The 18,695-nt window shown below is 40.9% G+C and overlaps 1 protein-coding gene across 4 annotated transcripts in view; it reads left to right on the forward strand.

The window, feature by feature from the left end:
- LOC119784187 (1-phosphatidylinositol 4,5-bisphosphate phosphodiesterase beta-4-like) overlaps positions 1-18,695 on the forward strand; it is a 90,676-nt gene that overhangs the window by 35,209 nt on the left and 36,772 nt on the right. The window lies entirely within an intron of this gene.

Consider the following 18,695-nt stretch of genomic DNA (forward strand, 5'->3'; position numbering starts at 1 on the left):
TAACAATTGCTTATTCTGAACTTAGTCTGATTAAATCTGCAAGGCATATAGAATGTTATGAACTTAGAAAGAGAGTTTTTTTTCTTATTTATTGCCCCCCTAGTGTTTTACATGTTTTAATTTTGAGAGTTTGAATTAGCAGTATTTTCATCTCTTAACATAGGTTCTAAAAGTCATCCTACAAATGTACTGTTTGTGTGTTAGGGTTATTATGAAACTAAACACTGAACCTCCGCCCAAGTCTAACTTTTTACAAGTTTTCTCCCTTTATATACTCTTATACTCTTTATACACAGTTTACCTTCAACCATCTTTGTATCTGACCAGCCTCCTGTTATTAGATGGGATCCCTGCCATTAACCAAAACCAAGTTCAGATGTTGATCAACTATCACAGGTTAAAGGAAACCCTGTCATACATTTTTACAATAAACTGGTATTTCCTTCATCCTTTTCTCCCATTTTCCGCTTGTTATAGATTTGTTCCTAAGTCAGCATTCTTCTCAGAGTATTGTTTGGTGTTAGGAGATGTGATACCCTGTGAAATAAGAGATCTTCTGTGTTTACACGAGCATACAAGGCAGACAGGATGTCCGTCCTGATGAAGTCTTTGTTTACTCAGTGATCACCGCTCTCTACACCAACTGTGTGTCCAATCACTAAAATTGAATATATATTAAAAAAAACACTCAAATGACATTTACAATGATCTCAACTTCATTTGAGCTGGTTGCTTAGGGATCAGATGTTATAAAAAAAAAACGCCCTCCAAATCTGCTATTGAGCTTATGGCTACCATCGATCCAGTGTCAACACTTCAATTATATGGTATTATTCTTGGAGCATAAGAGCAATGTTGCCGATGTGTACAGAACTATGTGAAAACAAGGTAATACTCATTGTATTCTGTCCTAAAAAGGAAGTTAGGATTTAATCTTATTTATGATAATTGGATTGTAAAAACCTGCCATCAAAAGAAGGCCCTAATCTGCTTGTGATATTGAATGAATGTTACCCTGAGAACAGCCTGTTGTACTTTGCCTCCAGGACATGGTGCACTGTGTACTTTCTCTTTGTATCCTGGTTAGTGGTATTATAGACTTTTCAATCAGATTTGAAACTCCTCCTGTCATTTGTAATTACAATAAATTAAATCTTAATAACCAGAAATTTGTTAAGTGCTGTAAAGCTCTGTCTTATTTATTGCAGTCATCAAAGAAACACATTGTTTTACGAAAATTATGCATTTTACTTTGAGTTTTTACTCTTTCAAAAGGTTTTGAAATAGTACATAGTGCTATTTTTAAAAGTATTTATTCCTCACTTATTTTTCATAATGTGCTCAATGCTAGGTGTGCTCACCCAGATCATTGTGCAAGCATCACCTGTTGCACGTTGGTATTTTTCTTTAGGCAGCACGTACTGAGGCAGATTAAAATGTGCTCAGCCTGCTGCGAGGCAGGCAACGTGTTTCAGTGGAAACCAGCTTTGACCAGTGGCTCCGTACGCTTCCAGCTAACATGCACTTAACTGCTGTAAACACAACACAAGTATTTCTGCGAACACGTAACATTGTTTACACAAGCACATGTAGTAAAGCGCTGTGCAGATGTATAATGAATGAATGAATCATCTGATCTGACAGCTGAAAGTGTTCTTTGTCTTTATCCTCACTGTCATGCATCTTTTCTCATCCCAACGCAACTGGAATGGGAAGCTGCTTTGTTAGTTAACAATTGAAATGCTGTTAAATGTTTCACTCTGGAAATTCAGTTTGTATAACAGTGTGACTTAATCATATTTTTAGTCATGGTGGTTTTTGTTTTATTAGTTACGTGGAAAAAAACCATTTAAAAAAGCTAATAATCAACTATAGAGCAGAATCCCTTAAATTGTTAAACATTGCAGTTTTCTACTGTCCTTGCATTTAAAAATAAAGTATGGAGACTTTTTTTATTTCCCAAAAACCTTTGATTTTGCTCAAAGCAGTTCTATCAAGTTTCAATTCCTTAAAAGTATAATATAATATAAAGTATGCTACAATAATGACTAAACCCCTCAGTACTGCACTGTATTATATATATATAATTGTTATGTGTTAACACTGACAATATGAAACCTTTGTAAAATATAAAGTTATTATTTTAATGATTCAAAATAAGCTACTGTCTGAACTGCTGTCATAAAGGTGAGTACACCCCTTATTAAAAATGTTGACATTTTTTTTTTTTATTCTCAGCTTTGAATGGGGGCCAGATGTGTTAAATTTGGGTGGTTTAAGTCTCACACTTTCTCATGCTGGTCTTTGGAAGTTTAATATGGCATCTCCTGGCAAAGAAACATCTTTACATTAAGATGGCCCTAGCAGTAAGAAGATTACCATCATGCTGAAACTGAGCTACTGCCCAGTGGCTAAGACCATACATCAGCTTAACAGGGCAGGTTCCACTCAGAACAGGCCTCACCATGGTAAACCAAATTAGTTAAGTGCACCTACTCAGTGTCATATCTAGAGGTTGTCCTTTGAAAATTGATTTTTGAGTGCTGGCAGCCTTGCCGCTGAGGTGAGAGGGGTGGGAGGTCAGCCTGTAAATGCTCAGACCATACCCTGCATTAAACTTGTCTGCATGGCCTTTGTCTCAGAAGGAAAGATAATACACAAGAAACTTTGTACACCTTTTTGCTGAAGACAAGCAGACTTCAGTTTGCAAAATCGGAACCTTTTGCAGTCTAAATGAACCACCAACATAATGTTTATGCTAATATCGTTTTCTTAGACTAATGTTGAGAAAGCAGAAAGGGTCTTTTAATAAACATCTTGCTGATATTGAAAGCAATAACTAGGTTTCCAACACTCAATAGCTATGCTCGAATGACCTCCCTAATCACGATATGGGGCATTACATAGTCGCTATACCATTTTATACGAGTGTCCGAATAGCTGGTGGATGAAAAAGCAGTGGACTCAAAACTTCCACAATAAAGCTTGAAAAGTAGTGTGCAACCATGGTCACTATAAAAGCAGATATATCCCAGAATGCTTTGCAAGAGCTATACTCACAAAGAATCATGGGAATTGTTTTTAGGGGCGAGAAAGAACAAAGATGCTGCTGGCACTGTGTGGGGAGGCGGTGTGACCAATGTGCTGCGAAAAGTAGTGATTAACTGTCCGAACACAGTTAACTGCGTTCACTAATGTCCACTATATATTCCCTGCTCTATATAATGATGGAGAGGATAGGGTGGATGTTATGACACAACCAATGATGATGAACATTGTCATTCTTGTCATGTGACTTGATAAAGCTCAGTATAATTTTACACATCCAAAAAAAGATCTATCTTTAGTTTTGTTTTTTCTGCAATATCCAATAGACCATCAAGGACCTCTAAGCTTATAAGCTTTTTAAGTCTACAAGCCAATATTTTGGTTTTTGGTTTTGTTTTGCTTGGAGTTTGTGCTAGAGATAAAATTGATTTTTCTGACATGGAAGTGGGAAAACCCTGAAGGAAAGTGATTTAAAATAAGATATTGACTTATTATTTTGTATGGTAGAAAAAAAAGGAGTTTTAATTTAGCTTTTTTTTTTTTCGTCGTTCTAGCTTCATCCTGACCTACAGGATCTATCCATATCTGATTTTATTGTCTTTATCATTCCAAGCAGCTTTAACTGACCTTAATCTTTGGTCTCTCTTTCTCCTTTAGGACAGTCTGTTCCCAGGCTGCTTTAACAGATTGAAATGCTGCTTTGTGCATCCTTTCTGTTATTGTATGTTATTGTTTCACTGATATGTAATATATTACCAAAATGAAAAGGGTGAGAATGATTACTAAAAGCTGATTAATCCAATTGAGCAACTTAATTTTAGTCAAATGACTCAAATGGGTTGTGAATCATTTGACCCATTTGGTTTTAGTAATGTGATTTAACAAACAGAATTTGGGAAAGTCTTTTAATATACTAAAAGGTTCCAGGATGACCTTTATGTTTCAAGTATAAAGCTATCAGTATATAGAACGTTTTATAGAAAATGTTATTTAAAACCAAAATTCTCATTCTTTTGTATTGTGAGATTTCATATTCATGATATTTAGCTACATATTAGTAGACAAACAACATTAAAATATGGTTTTATTGAGGTAATAACAATTACATGCAACTTTTGCTCCTAATGTAAAATCATCCCTCTAGGATGATTAAAGTATTTCTGATTCTGATTCTCATCTGTAAAGCCTTTATTCAGGCTACTGTAGCATTTTTGTTAAGGCTTATTCCAGTTAAACTGTAGTGCTTGGTTCATACTTGCATCCATTTTCTGGTTGATTTGAATTTGAATGCTGAATCACAGTAACGCTAACTTAAAGAGATCTCTAATGAGCCAGCTTAACCACCTGTGAGTGTGCAGAAACCTCTCTAACACACATGCTTTTGTCTAAGCCTACCATCCTCTTCCCTGAAATAGACCAATAGTTTGTCAATCTTGAACCAATATTTTTTTGTGATTTGTTAATGTGAATGGCAAATTTGGAAACGATTTCAGTCTAACATACAGGACAAAAAGTGTGCAAGCAGAAGATTTGGACTAAGTTAAAACTGCAGCATTGCCATGCTTTTTTTCTGATTTCGTGTTTACTGGACTGTTTATGTGTAAATTGACCATACAATACATACATAGATGTGGTAGAGTAGGCTACTTAATACAACAAAACTTTATTTGTTATTCTCCCTACCTGTTGCAGTTATCGACTTACCTTCAGTATTGTTATTGTGATAAACATGTGCCATGTAGCGTTTTATCTGTTGACTGGTGTCAGTTTGAGCATGTCCCGAGTCAACCCCTCCACCACTGACTAACTGATGTAGCTATAACCTAATTTTAGTTTATGAGGTGTGGGACCACTGGGTGTTACCCTAGCTGCAATTTTAGATGAGGTCCTCGTGGGGCTCCTATCTGTCGTAATTATCTCATTGTCAGGGGTTGGACAGGGGGCTTGGACCTTAGTGACTTCCTCTAGCTTCCCTCAGCTCCTCACGTGCACACTCACTCATCCAGCTCAGAGGCCCCGCCATGCTGGCTAGCCTGACAGAAGCTCAGTCGCTGCACTGCTATTGGACAAATTTGGTCCCACTGAGTAAAATGTTACCTAATGCATACTATGGAGTGTGGTAAGATCTAGGCTAACAGCAGACAGGACAGCACAACCCAATTAGTTGGAATTAGAGATAGAAATTATGCTGTGTAAATCTCTCAGCATCAGTATTATAAGATTTTGTCACGGAAAGAAGAAGAAACCAAATTAAAAAAAGATTGAATTGGATTTATTCTGTTTTAGTAAACTTTAGTCTCACTGTGCTATATTAATATAAGCATAACTTCATCCCTTTATTCTATTATAGTTCAGTTAACCTTTATTTATATATATTTTTTACTTGTCTTTGGTTATTCTAAACCCAAATTTGCTTTAGTTTCATGCATTTTTTGTTTTCACATCACTGTCATTTAAAATCAATCCCTTATGTTGTTTAGATTTGGCACTCTGTGCGTGGGGAAAAATTGGTAAGGACTGTTAAATTATGAAAATTGATTCAGGTTTATATGTTTAAAAAAAATGAACAGCCCATACTATTGAACATTTAAAGGATAGGAAAAAAGGTTGTAGCTAGAGGCTGTAGGTTTAATCTTTTTTTCAGTTGAAAAAGTTTTATTTTTAGATACTTATAAAAAACATGGACAGTGCATAATATTGCACCAAATACACAGTATTTACAAAAAGGCCATTGCCCAAGGCTAGTTTCCATTGCCTGGTCCTCTTGCTGTCTGTGAGGTGGGTTTATACATAAACATTTGGAATAATATCTGATTTTTAAAGGATAAAACCTCTCTACACTACTTTAAAGGTGACAGTGATGGGTGTGCTCAGTTTTTTCTGGTCTTTTTAGAAGATCTTACTGTTTTACACATGTTGTGATGGATATGACATAAGGTCAATTAGAGAGAGAGTTATGTGCTGTTTAGCTTGTCGTTTGTTTTTGGAATGCATGTTAAAAACAGTATCAACATTACATATCTGATATCTCACAGTAAATGGACATACGGTAAGTGTCATGATGGGTGTCACAGGGATCTGTGCGGGGAAAGGGAGATGGCTGGATGTGAGCTGAGTTTGAGCTTCCAGCTCACTGCAGGGAACAACAGGGGAAATCCACATGGGAACCTCTTAGGGAAACTCCAGAGAGGAGTCGTCAGGTAGCATCCACGTAGAATTCTTGGGTTGGCTCACCAGGGCAGGTTAGCAGGTTAGCTTTCCTAGAGCGTCAGGCTAGGGACTGGCTTCTTGTGATGCAACTCTCCCAGAGCTGCAGGCCAGAGACAGGTGCCAGAGAGACTGCTCTTCCAGGGCTTCACGAAGAGACAGGAGGTTAAGCTCATCCAGAGCTTTCACGAGGAGACAGGTGGTTAAGCTCATCCAGAGCTTTCACGAAGAGAAAGGAGGACTGTGCAGGACACAGTCTCAGGTGGCCTGCCGTGGGGCCGGCTGCAGGACACAGTCTCAGGTGGCCTGCCGTGGGGCCGGCTGCAGGACACAGTCTCAGGTGGCCTGCCGTGGGGCCGGCAGCAGGACACAGTCTCAGGTGACCTGCCGTGGGGCCGACGGCGGAGGCGTAGTTGCTGCTCAGGAGGTCGACCGTTGTGATGAAGGTGGAGCAGCGTCTTAGGGGGACCACCGCCAGGCCGGAGACAAGGTTGAGGTTCAGGAGGCCGGCCTACAATCCGGCAACGGAGCAGAGTCTTAGGTGGCCGGCAGCGGGGTCGACGGCGACGCTGACACTCTGGGGGTCTGCCACGGGGTCGACGGTGAAGATGATGCTCCGGGGGTCTGCCGTGGGACCGGAGGCGAAGCTGACGCTCTGGGGGTCCACCACGGACCGGAGGTGAAGCTGACGCTCAGGAGGTCTGCCGCGAGGCCGAAGGCGAAGCTGACGCTCTGGAGGTCTGCCGCGGGGCCGGAGGCGAAGCAGCTTATCAGGAGAATGACGCCCAAGCTTCAGCAGGTACCCCCACGGGGTACCCCGTCCCCTCCTCGGCAGCTCAGGAACAGTCTCAGAAACAGCCGCCGACTGCGGCTCAGGAGGAGGCTCTGAGGAGACCGCCGACTGCGGCTCTGGAACAGGCTCTGAAGAGGCCGCCGACTGCGGCTCTGGAGGAGGCTCTGAAGAGGCCGCCGACTGCGGCTCTGGAACAGGGTAGCCCGCCGATTGCGGCTCCCGATCAGGAACAGGGGAGCCCGCCGATTGCGGCTCCCGATCAGGAACAGGGGAGCCCGCCGATTGCGGCTCCCGATCAGGAACAGGGGAGCCCGCCGATTGCGGCTCCAGATCAGGAACAGGGAAGCCCGCCGATTGCGGCTCCAGATCAGGAACAGGGGAGCCCGCCGACTGCGGCTCCGGGTCTGGAACATGCGGAATCACCGACTGTGGTTCAGCCTCAGGGGCAGGTGACACCACCGACTGTCGTTCACCCTCAGGAGCAGGAGGCACCACTGATTGCGGTTCCACCTCTGGGACTGGAGGGAACATCCATGGAGGCTCAAGTTCAGTCTCTGAGGAGGCTTGAAAAGTCTGTAGAGGGCTCTTGGCGAATTGTGGTCCCTGTAGAGAGGCTCTTGGAGGCCTATCACCATCAACTCCGAATTCAGAAGTCCTTCTAACCTTTAGCTCAGGAGTCTCTAGACGGCACAGAGCTGTCTCGGGGGTCTCTAGACGGCACAGAGCTGACCCAGGGGTCTCTAGACGGCACAGAGCTGGCTTAAGGCGACGCCTTTTCTTACGCCGAGAAGTATTAGGAGCTAAGCTAAGTGGTTTATTGAAAGGATCAGACGCAAAATTAACCGGTTGAGAAAAAATAATTCCTGAATGGATTACAGGATCTGGGGCTAACAAATCAGGTATGGGGTCTGGTTCAAAATAAACTGGGTTATTTTCTGGTCTGGGAGCTGGATTAGGCTGGCGTGAGACAGAAAGCGGAGGCTCGAAAGGGCAGCTATCATCCCTATCTCCATAGAAAAAGTTCCATAACGCAGCTTCATGGATGTGGGGAGCTCGATTAACAGACGAGGGAAATGGTTTTGAAAACACGGAGACAGGTTCAGGTGTCTGGTCAGGCTGTACGGCTCTGGGTCTTGTTAGCAGCTCGATATCTAACCCGACTGCTAGCTCAATGAGATCCTCAAGGGTATCTGGCTCAACGTAAAAGCTTAGCTCGCTTCTGACCGGTTCATTAAGAGCTTGGAGAAATGCGGTCATAAGCGCAGACTCGTTCCACCCAGAAACGGCTGCTTTACTCTGGAACTCAGAAGAAAACTCAGCAACGGACCTATTACCCTGTTTTATTTTCAGAAGATTGCCGGAGAAGGAGCACTTAGAAAACTGACTAAAAGTTATTTCTAACTCTGGGATGAACGTTTCATAATAACAGTTAAATTTTGAAGGGAATCTGGTCTTAGCCCATTCAAGGGCTTCACCGGACAGAAAAGACACAACAAACGCTATCCTATCCCTATCATACAGGAAATCAGACTCATAAAATTGAAAAAATAACCGACACTGAAGTAGAAAAGACTTGAGCTTACTTGGATTACCGGAAAACCTCTCAGGCAGAGATGGACCGGGTGAAGAAAACGACGGGCTGTGTTCTGACCAGAAAGGAGGGTTATTATCTTGACTGGGAGTTGACGGACGGAACTCCGGAAGTGACGGAACCGGAACCGGAAGTTGAACTGGCGCCATCTTGTGATTCCCACGAAGCTAGTGGGATCTTGAAACGTGTCTTTTCTTAAAGTCAGACTGGGATTTTTACTCACGGAGGGTTTTGTGTGTGATTATAATTCTGAGACCAACGACGGAGGTGTTCTGCTGGGCTTTGTGTTTTGGCCGCAGTGTTCTGTCATGATGGGTGTCACAGAGAGTTAGCCCAAGATGCAGAACACACACGGAGGCACTGGTAAAAGTCCAAAGAGTTTATTAAAGGCACAAGCACATGAATAACAGTTCAGGCAGGGGACTAATCCGCTGGGATCTGTGCGGGGAAAGGGAGATGGCTGGATGTGAGCTGAGTTTGAGCTTCCAGCTCACTGCAGGGAACAACAGGGGAAATCCACATGGGAACCTCTTAGGGAAACTCCACAGAGGAGTCGTCAGGTAGCATCCACGTAGAATTCTTGGGTTGGCTCACCAGGGCAGGTTAGCAGGTTAGCTTTCCTAGAGCGTCAGGCTAGGGACTGGCTTCCTGTGATGCAACTCTCCCAGAGCTGCAGGCCAGAGACAGGTGCCAGAGAGACTGCTCTTCCAGGGCTTCACGAAGAGACAGGAGGTTAAGCTCATCCAGAGCTTTCACGAGGAGACAGGTGGTTAAGCTCATCCAGAGCTTTCACGAAGAGACAGGAGGTTAAGCTCATCCAGAGCTTTCACGAAGAGACAGGTGGTTAAGCTCATCCAGAGCTTTCACGAAGAGACAGGTGGTTAAGCTCATCCAGAGCTTTCACGAGGAGACAGGAGGTTAAGCTCATCCAGAGCTTTCACGAAGAGACAGGATGTTAAGCTCATCCAGAGCTTTCACGAGAGACAGGATTCCAACTAAGATCAACACTGCGGCGGACCATGTATCTATTGGTAGTGTTGCAGCGAGACCGATACAGTATTGGCCGATCCAGCACTAAAATGGTGGTATCGATATTGGCGAGTACCAACAAATAGGGCACGATACCATTTTGAGAGCCAAAAGTTTATTCAACTAATGTCACCCATTCCAGGTAGGCAATAAAAAGTTCTACTGAATTTACTTTGTATTAGTCTTTTTCCTGCTTCACAAAGATAGGCAGCAGCTTGACAAGGCCATGATGGCAATTATTTTACATCCAAGTAGTATGCAGTTCTTCATATATATACACACACACACATTAATTTAAAACAGAAGGTATTGGTGTGGTATCAGCCAATACTGCACATCCAGGTATCTGTATTGGGGCCAAAAAATGGCATTGGAGCAACACTATCTATTGGCTAAATAAAAATGACCTCAAGACAAAACCTTGGGGTTACCCAACTGATCTCATATGTTATGGATTTCTTGGTGTCCACAACCATTTCTGTAAGTGTACAGAATACCTAAAATTATTTGAATTATTAGTATCTGATGGTTAATGGTACTACAAGCTTTCCCGAATTTAAGAAATTCTGAAACATCAACAAAACCAGCATCAAACTGTTCTGTTTTTTTCCAAAAGGTAGTAAGATGCTTTTAGATGTCATGTGTTGTGAATCAGAGATATCTAAATAAATGTATAAGTACAATTAGGCTTTTTTGTTTGTTTGTTTGTTTTCCTTTGCTTTCCTTTTGCTTTCTGAACCTTTATTCAACTCTAGAGTGTATTAACAATGCTGGATTCTGATTCTGTCAGAAATAAGAAGTTGGAACTTGGAAGTATATCTAAACAAAGTTATGCTCATTCTTGTTGGTAGTCAGTAAATACAGTAGAATGGTATGTGTTGCCAACTGCTACTAAATAAACGTTCTAAGTTAATATTTAATTAGACATTTATAGTGATTATAGGACAAAATATCATGATTAGAAGGATTAGAAATGTAGTATCAATGGCTGTGTTAAACGTGTATTTTAATTAACGGTAGGATCAAACATGTCCTCTATATTTTTTTGTTTTAAATTAATGTGTGCTGTAGGGATGAGATCAGATCTTAATGCCTGCTGTTCTGTTGTTCAGCCTTTTAGAATGATCCTGTTTTTTCACCATGGCAGCACTCAGGTATCTCAGCTCTCATTTCATCTGTGTATGTCATACCAGGGGGGAGCTGTAGCCCACCCAGCAGGTATTTTCTCTGACTTCTGTTGATGTTGTCTCTGATCAGTGCTCGACACATCAAAAGCAGATGCCCCCCCCTACATACGCTGTCAACCCCAGTCTTTCCACTCAGACACAGCTGTTTTTGCTCTATTCCTTGTCTTACTTCCCATATATGTTTGGTTTCTCTCTCTTCTTTCTAAGTAATTTTTTTTACTGGTTTCTACACAGATCTTGTATTTGTAATAATATAATATGTTACATTTCTCTACAACAGTGTTGATTTTGTTTTGGTTTTTTTTACTTCTGTAGCAATACTCCTAATACAATACAATCAATTCAAATCAGTTAGGATGCCACCACAACATGTCATAACATAACTTACAATTTTGTTAAAAGTTTCTAGCAAGAAAAACAATCTGATTGCATCCAGTCATTGACTTGCCGGACACTCTTCTCATTTATGAGTTTGCAGTGATGATGTACAGGTGCTGGTCATAAAATTAGAATATCATGAAAAAGTAGATTGATTTCAGTAATTCCATTTAAAAAGTGAAACTTGTATATTATATTCATACATTACATACAAACTCATATATTTCAGATGTTTATTTTGTTTAATTTTGATGATTACAAATGACAACAAATGAAAATCTCAAATTCATCATATCAGAAAATTAGAATATTGTGAAAAGGTTCAAAATTGATGGCCCCTGGTGCCACACTCTAATCAGCTAATTAACTGAAACCACCTGCAAAAGCCTTTAAATGGTCTTTCAGTCTAGTTCTATAGGCTACACAATCATGGGGAAGACTGCTGACTTGACAGTTGTCCAAAAGACGACCATCGACACCTTGCACAAGGAGGGCAAGACACAAAAGGTCATCGCTAAAGAGGCTGGCTGTTCACAGAGCTCAGTGTCCAAGCACATTAATAGAGAGGCGAAGGGAAGGAAAAGATGTGGTCGAAAAAAGTGTACAAGCAAGAGAGATAACCGCACCCTGGAGAGGATTGTGAAACAAAACCCATTCAAAAATGTGGGGGAGATTCACAAAGAGTGGACTGCAGCTGGAGTGAGTGCTTCAAGAACCACCACACACAGACGTATGAAAGACATGGGTTTCTGCTGTCGCATTCCTTGTGTCAAGCCACTCTTGAACCACAGACAGCGTCAGAAGCGTCTTGCCTGGGCTAAAGAGAAACAGGACTGGACTGCTGGTGAGTGGTCCAAAGTCATGTTCTCTGATGAAAGTAAATTTTGCATTTCCTTTGGAAATCAAAGTCCCAGAGTCTGGAGGAAAAGAAGAGAGGCACTTCATCCACGTTGCTTGAAGTCCAGTGTAAAGTTTCCACAGTCAGTGATGGTTTGGGGTGCCATGTCATCTGCTGGTGTTGGTCCATTGTGTTTTCTGAGGTCCAGGGTCAACGCAGCCACATACCAGGAAGTTTTAGAGCACTTCATGCTTCCTGCAGCTGACCAACTTTTTGGAGATGCAGATTTCATTTTCCAACAGGACTTGGCACCTGCACACAGTGCCAAAGCTACCAGTACCTGGTTGAAGGACCATGGTATCCCTGTTCTTAATTGGCCAGCAAACTCTCCTGACCTTAACCCCATAGAAAATCTATGGGGTATTGTGAAGAAGAAGATGCAATACACCAGACCCAACAATTCAGAAGAGCTAAAAGCCACTATTAGAGCAACCTGGGCTATCATAACACCTGAGCAGTGCCACAGACTGATCGACTCCATGCCACGCCGCATTGCTGCAGTAATACAGGCCAAAGGAGGCCCAACTAAATACTGAGTGCTGTACATGCTCATACTTTTCTTGTTCATACTTTTCAGTTGGCCAACATTTCTATAAATCCTTTCTTTTTATTGGTCTTCAGTAATATTCTAATTTTCTGATATGATGAATTTGAGATTTTCATTTGTTGTCATTTGTAATCATCAAAATTAAACAAAATAAACATCTGAAATATATGAGTTTGTATGTAATGTATGAATATAATATACAAGTTTCACTTTTTAAATGGAATTACTGAAATCAATCTACTTTTTCATGATATTCTAATTTTATGACCAGCACCTGTAGAGGTCCAACAAAGTGGACCTCTACGCATAGCTAAGATTTGCAACCATATATGCAGTGTTAGAATAAATAGCTTAGTGCAAACATTTTTAACCAGAAACTGTTTTTTACGTAACTGTGATTTTTTTCTGACATAGTTCGTGTGGTCTGGCAATAGTTAGAATTAATTATTACCCTCAATTAAGAAATCTCAAATGTTTATGCACAATGCTCCCCAGAAGTTAGCAGCGGGAGTTGTTGAACATCATATAACTCTTATAGGAAGGTTATACAAACTGTAGTTGCAAACAAGCAAAAGTTGCCTCCTTTCAGTTATAATTACAATTTAATACAATCAACATCAAAGTGGAAATGGTTGCAGTAATGCATCAAAATGACAGACCAATATTTCCATAGAATAGATAAATAATAATGACATGGAAAAAAAAAAAAAAAGGTTTGCCAAAACATGTGTTTTGGCAAACCTTGTGCTTGTCTTTAAAGCAGGCGGATTTATATCTAAAATAATATTGAGGCATCTTCTGATTTTAATAAAGCATTGGTTCCAACAGAGTGGAGGTTAAGAAAAATTGATTTTTAGCGATACACGTTTCTCTTTGACGGCAGCAGCTTCCATGCTATGATTTTCAAAAACAACTAACTTTTTATTTTGCAATCAAAAGACATAAAAGTTATGGACAAGTGCCTAAACTGGGAGGGGAGGGTAGAGCCTGAAGCAATGTCCTTGAAACTCCCTTACTCTGAAACTTCCTCTTGCATTTATTGTCAAATGACTTTAAACTGCAGCAGCAGTGTAATAGAAAATGTTGCATCAGTTACCGTTTTAAACCTTCTGACTGTCTAACCTGAGACTGGTAAGAGGCTCTTTCATACTACGTACTTATATTTACACATCTAGGATGTTTTAGAACAGAGACACTCTCAAAGGAATGGAAACGTGTAGATTACAGAGATTATTGCTCAGCCCTCCTGTTTTTCTGTCCTAACTACCATATCCTCTGTACCTGGCAAACAGAATGACTCAACGTGTTATAAAAAATTGTTTTTACAAAGATTCACTTCTCTGAGCTTTCTCAGCTTTCATTTTAAACACCATTACTGAAAGTTTCTAACCTTGAGGCTTCTGTGCTCAAAAAGCGCCTCCACACCAAGGAAATATGGTTGTTAACCTTGGTCCGGTATTGCTTACAGCTCTTTTACTAATCAAATAAAAATGGGATTTTTGTTTTGAACTGCCTAGCCGTTGCTCATTACTGAGCTGAAAATTACCTACAAATATTTAATGAATAGGCAATAACATTAGGCTTTACCCAACTTTTGGAGCATTCCTCATCTAAATAACTCCTTTGCTATTTTAAAAAGGACCTGCCTATCTGGATTTGTCATGTCAAAGAGGAGGAGAGATGGTTACTGTGACCTACAGAGGTCAGACATGGAGACTCTGGACATTTTTCTCACGTAATAAATCTCAAACTGGTTCATGGACCATGTTTGCTTTTATGAATGATTATATTGTAATTCATCACAGACCATTAAAGTAATCCTTAGCGACAGCGTGTTTTGTTTCAGTTTCAATTTATTTATTTATTTTTGTTCATTTGTTTTTTGTGTCCTGTTTTGCCAATATAGCTCTGGGAATAGATGTCCCAGAGCTAGCTGATAGGCCAACAGCTTTGCTTTTACAAGCAGACCATTATGACTGTTGCTATAAGGTTCCGCTTGATACTTGTATATGAAACTTTATTGAAAAATATTATAAGATCAAATACGAGACAGAAGGGGAAAGGAGAAAGAAAGAGGGCATCAAAACTAAGGGGAGATAGAAAAAGTGCATGAAAAGAGAGGAAATATAACTAAACAGCCAAAATAGACAACACAGAATATATACAGTACAGTAACTCCTAGAAGTCTGCTTCCACACCTGTATGAGATGAGAGGAACAGGAAACAGAAAAGCAAAAAGAAGACTACAGCCAACCAAAGTAAACCTCAAAAAAAGCTTCAAGAGCAGCAGATATCCCTAGATATCCATGTGTGCTGAAGGCAAACCCTATGATGATGATTACACAATATTATTCAGGGTGGTATATATCTCTAGCTAAAGCTAAGTATTTTGTATTAGTGTGTATCCGTGAGAACCTGGAACTAAACTCCTGTGGTATGTATGCATTGGGATGCTCATGTATAAAGGGTATTAAATGTGCTTAATAGCAGGTGTGGGCGGCCCCAGACTCGCCCTACCGAGCACAGGATCAATAAAGAGGCGATCCTGGCCCCACATACCCAGAGGCGAAAGCATGTTAACTTAATGACGTGGTGTGAAAGCATCTGACTGAAAAAGAGTCCATGAACAGGATCTATCTAAGATGTACAGACTGTGGAATGTAATAATCATCTTACACATGTATTATTCCTATTCATTTTTTGAAATAAGAAGCAACAGAATAAAAATGTCATCAAACTGAATAATACTTTATTATCAGGAGCCGCATCTCTTTCTCTTCATCATCTCTCAGGCGTCTCCCATCTCCTGTGTCCCGGTGTATTTCTGTCCTCTGTTTCACCCATTGACCTTCTCTTTCTTTATTACTGGAAAGAAAGGGGTTGTTTTCCCCATGAGATATATAACTATTGTCTTGTGTTTCATGCTTGCTTATTAGACCAGTAGATCTAAATCCAGCCAAGTGGACACAAACTACACTTCTAGAACAAAGGATGAAGACAGAAAGTGTCATGATTTAGCAGGTTTGCTAGCCCAAGATGCAGAACTCAACAGACACTGAGGCAGGATTAAAGTCCAATGTTTATTTGGATCAGCACAGGGTTCTGCCCTGGAAGGCAGAGGAGACAGAGTACAGGTTAAACTCAGGGACAGATAAACAAACTGAAACTCACAGGTTAGCAGACTCAGACAGGCAGGATTAAACAGGCAAGAGGCTCTGGTTTGCTTCCATGGCAAGGACAAGGACAATGACCACGATCCGGCTCAGAGTGAAGCCATCAACCAGCTTATATAGGGAGAGGTTAATCAGCAGAGCTGATTGGAATCAGCTGAGCGCAGAGAACCAGCTCCCAGGAGAGGATCCACAGCGCCCTCTGGTGGGCAAACCTTTGGATCCCAACAGAAACAGAAGCCCACAGGAAGGGATCCACACAGCCCTTTGGAGGGCAAACCTTTGGATCCCAACAGAAAGCTAAATTATAGGCATGCTAATAATTGCAGGACATTCTGTAGGCCTGTTTAATAATTTACTACAGTAGTGGTATCTTTTCTGTTAAATGATGGATAAGTCTACAGCCAATCAAAATAAAACCACACCTCACGTTACCTCTGTAACAACCCCACACTAGCTGAGCTCTCAGACTATACATAGCAAGTCACATTGTCATGTGAGCAGCTCCCTCACAGTTCTGCCTGACACATTTATCGCTTACATAAGACCAGGACAATATTAGGCTGGTGTCATTTAAACAATCACATTTTCCCACTTAGTTACACCTGGGCTGCGTCATTTGATTCTACTTATTATGTGTTCAGACTGTTTCAGATCATGTGCAAGATCCAAACAGTCCTTACCTTACAGACTTTTAGATACACTCTGATGTTTATTCCCATCCAGGAGTTGGTTCATTAAGATGTAGAGCGCGGTGGACATTCCTGAACCTGACCTTGTTGGAAACAAGATGTTTTCATAAGGTTTGTGTACTGGGAAACTGGGCTACCTGATGGCTCTACAATGGCCAGATTATTTGCTAAAGGAATTATGGGTGTTGTTCTTGTATTGAATATGCATAGACTCTAATTAGCACCCCTTTAGACTAACTGTATGAGTAAACCCAAGTGGGTCATTCACTTGGAAACAATATAGATCAGCTAGTCAATCCTGTGCGCTATCAATTCTCAGCTGCTTTATAACCCTCGTAGGCCTCACACCAACGACAGAAGGGAAATATTGTAGCTCCTGCTGAGTGTGCTACAGCTGGACCCCTGTTTGATTGTTAATAAACCGCCCTTAAGCAAACAGCTGACATTATAAAGCCTTTTCTTCTGCTTGTATGTGAATGTACTGTATGGTCATGTTGGTCTGGAGCAGAGATGGGAAGTAACGAAGTACAAATACTTCCTTACTGTACTCAAGTAGATTTTTCTGATATTTTTACTTTACTTTACTACTTATTTTTATGGCGACTTTTTACTTCTACTCCTTACATTTTTACACACATATCTGTACTTTCTACTCCTTACATTTTTAAAAATTGGCTCGTTACTTTAGTTTTGAATCATTTCAATGGAGTTACCGTTATCATTTTTCACGTCATCAATACTGTGAAAACGGAGCCGTTTCCCCCTTCTGTTCCCAAAGTCTAGCCGCTGTCTATCACACACAGCGTCACATCCTTCACTACATTTCCCAGCATGCACCACAGACCGACCGTCATGGCGGCGGCAGTTCCAAACAATTCACCCGGAAATTTACACTAGTTCCGAAATTACAACGTCACCTTTACTTACTCACCAGCGTAGCAAACTCTGAAGGTACCCACTGCGACAGCTTTAATATTCCCAGTCAAATTACACATTCTCTTCCCTTAGTCCGTCAGCATTCTGGTCCGTGTGGAAACACGTACCGCATCGGAGCCAGTCTCTTATCCATTGTCCCAGGGCATTGGAAAAGACTATTAGGGGGCAGGGGTGTTAAGTGGGATTTCAATGTATGTAATAATTGTTTGCATGGGAATAACTAGGTGAAATGGCAATGTTAGTATGGTTAAATTATTTCATAAATATGTATGTTTTTGTATGAAAGATGCTATTGTCTGTATTTATTTTTCTACAATGTTAACTGTGCTTTATTGGCGATTTGCCTTCCTGTTTAGTTGGGCTGTCCCAATTGGCTGATTATTGGTGGGTCTATTTAAGGGGCATACTCACAATGGCTTAGGGGGGCTGCTTGGAGAGACTGGCTGGAGAAACTGCTTTTGAAGGTTTGCTTAGAGAGACTATATTTAAAGTCAGCTTGCTGTGAGGCTGTCAGTGTTTTGTATTGCCTGCAATGGCCGGTTTTGTTTTCTTTATTTGAAAGTATTTTTTTTTTTTTTTTTTTGTCTTCACCGTTGCACCAGTAAATAAACCGCTACACGCTTTTGAACTGGAATTTTGTTGTCCGCTGGTTCTTACCACCTTTTTGCAAGTCATATGCTTACTCCTCCTCTGACGTGAGATGGGAGCTGGCGAGCCGTTTTCTCACAAATACCAAATTCAATCTAATTGGATGGGAATCTACGTTGCATTTGACGCACCACTACAAGATGAATCGATAGATTCGGCGGTATTCATTCGCGGCAAATCATTGCAGCTTGGTGGTGGTGGCGTTAGCATAGTAGTATGGATGACGAGATGATTGAAAATGAACACAACGGAGATCTAGTCCTATTGGCAGACATCCATTTAAAATGTAGGCAACGCCATGAAAAAAGTGGTTTCTACTTTTACTTTTATACTTTAAGTAAATTTACAAGCCTGTACTTTGTTACTTTTACTTGAGTAAAGAAGTTTAATCAGTACTTCCACTTTTACCAGGGTATTTTTTAACACAAGTATCTGTACTTATACTGAAGTACGGAAAGTGAGTACTTTTGCCATCTCTGGTCTGGTGTTTCACTGCGGATTGTGTTCACACACATCCCTGAGACATGTTGTAATTAAGCAAGAGGGGGGTTCATCTGGGTCAGGTGGCGAG

Source organism: Cyprinodon tularosa, unplaced genomic scaffold, assembly GCF_016077235.1.
Source record: "Cyprinodon tularosa strain WSP-4 unplaced genomic scaffold, ASM1607723v1 ctg22, whole genome shotgun sequence".
Lineage (NCBI taxonomy): Eukaryota > Metazoa > Chordata > Actinopteri > Cyprinodontiformes > Cyprinodontidae > Cyprinodon > Cyprinodon tularosa.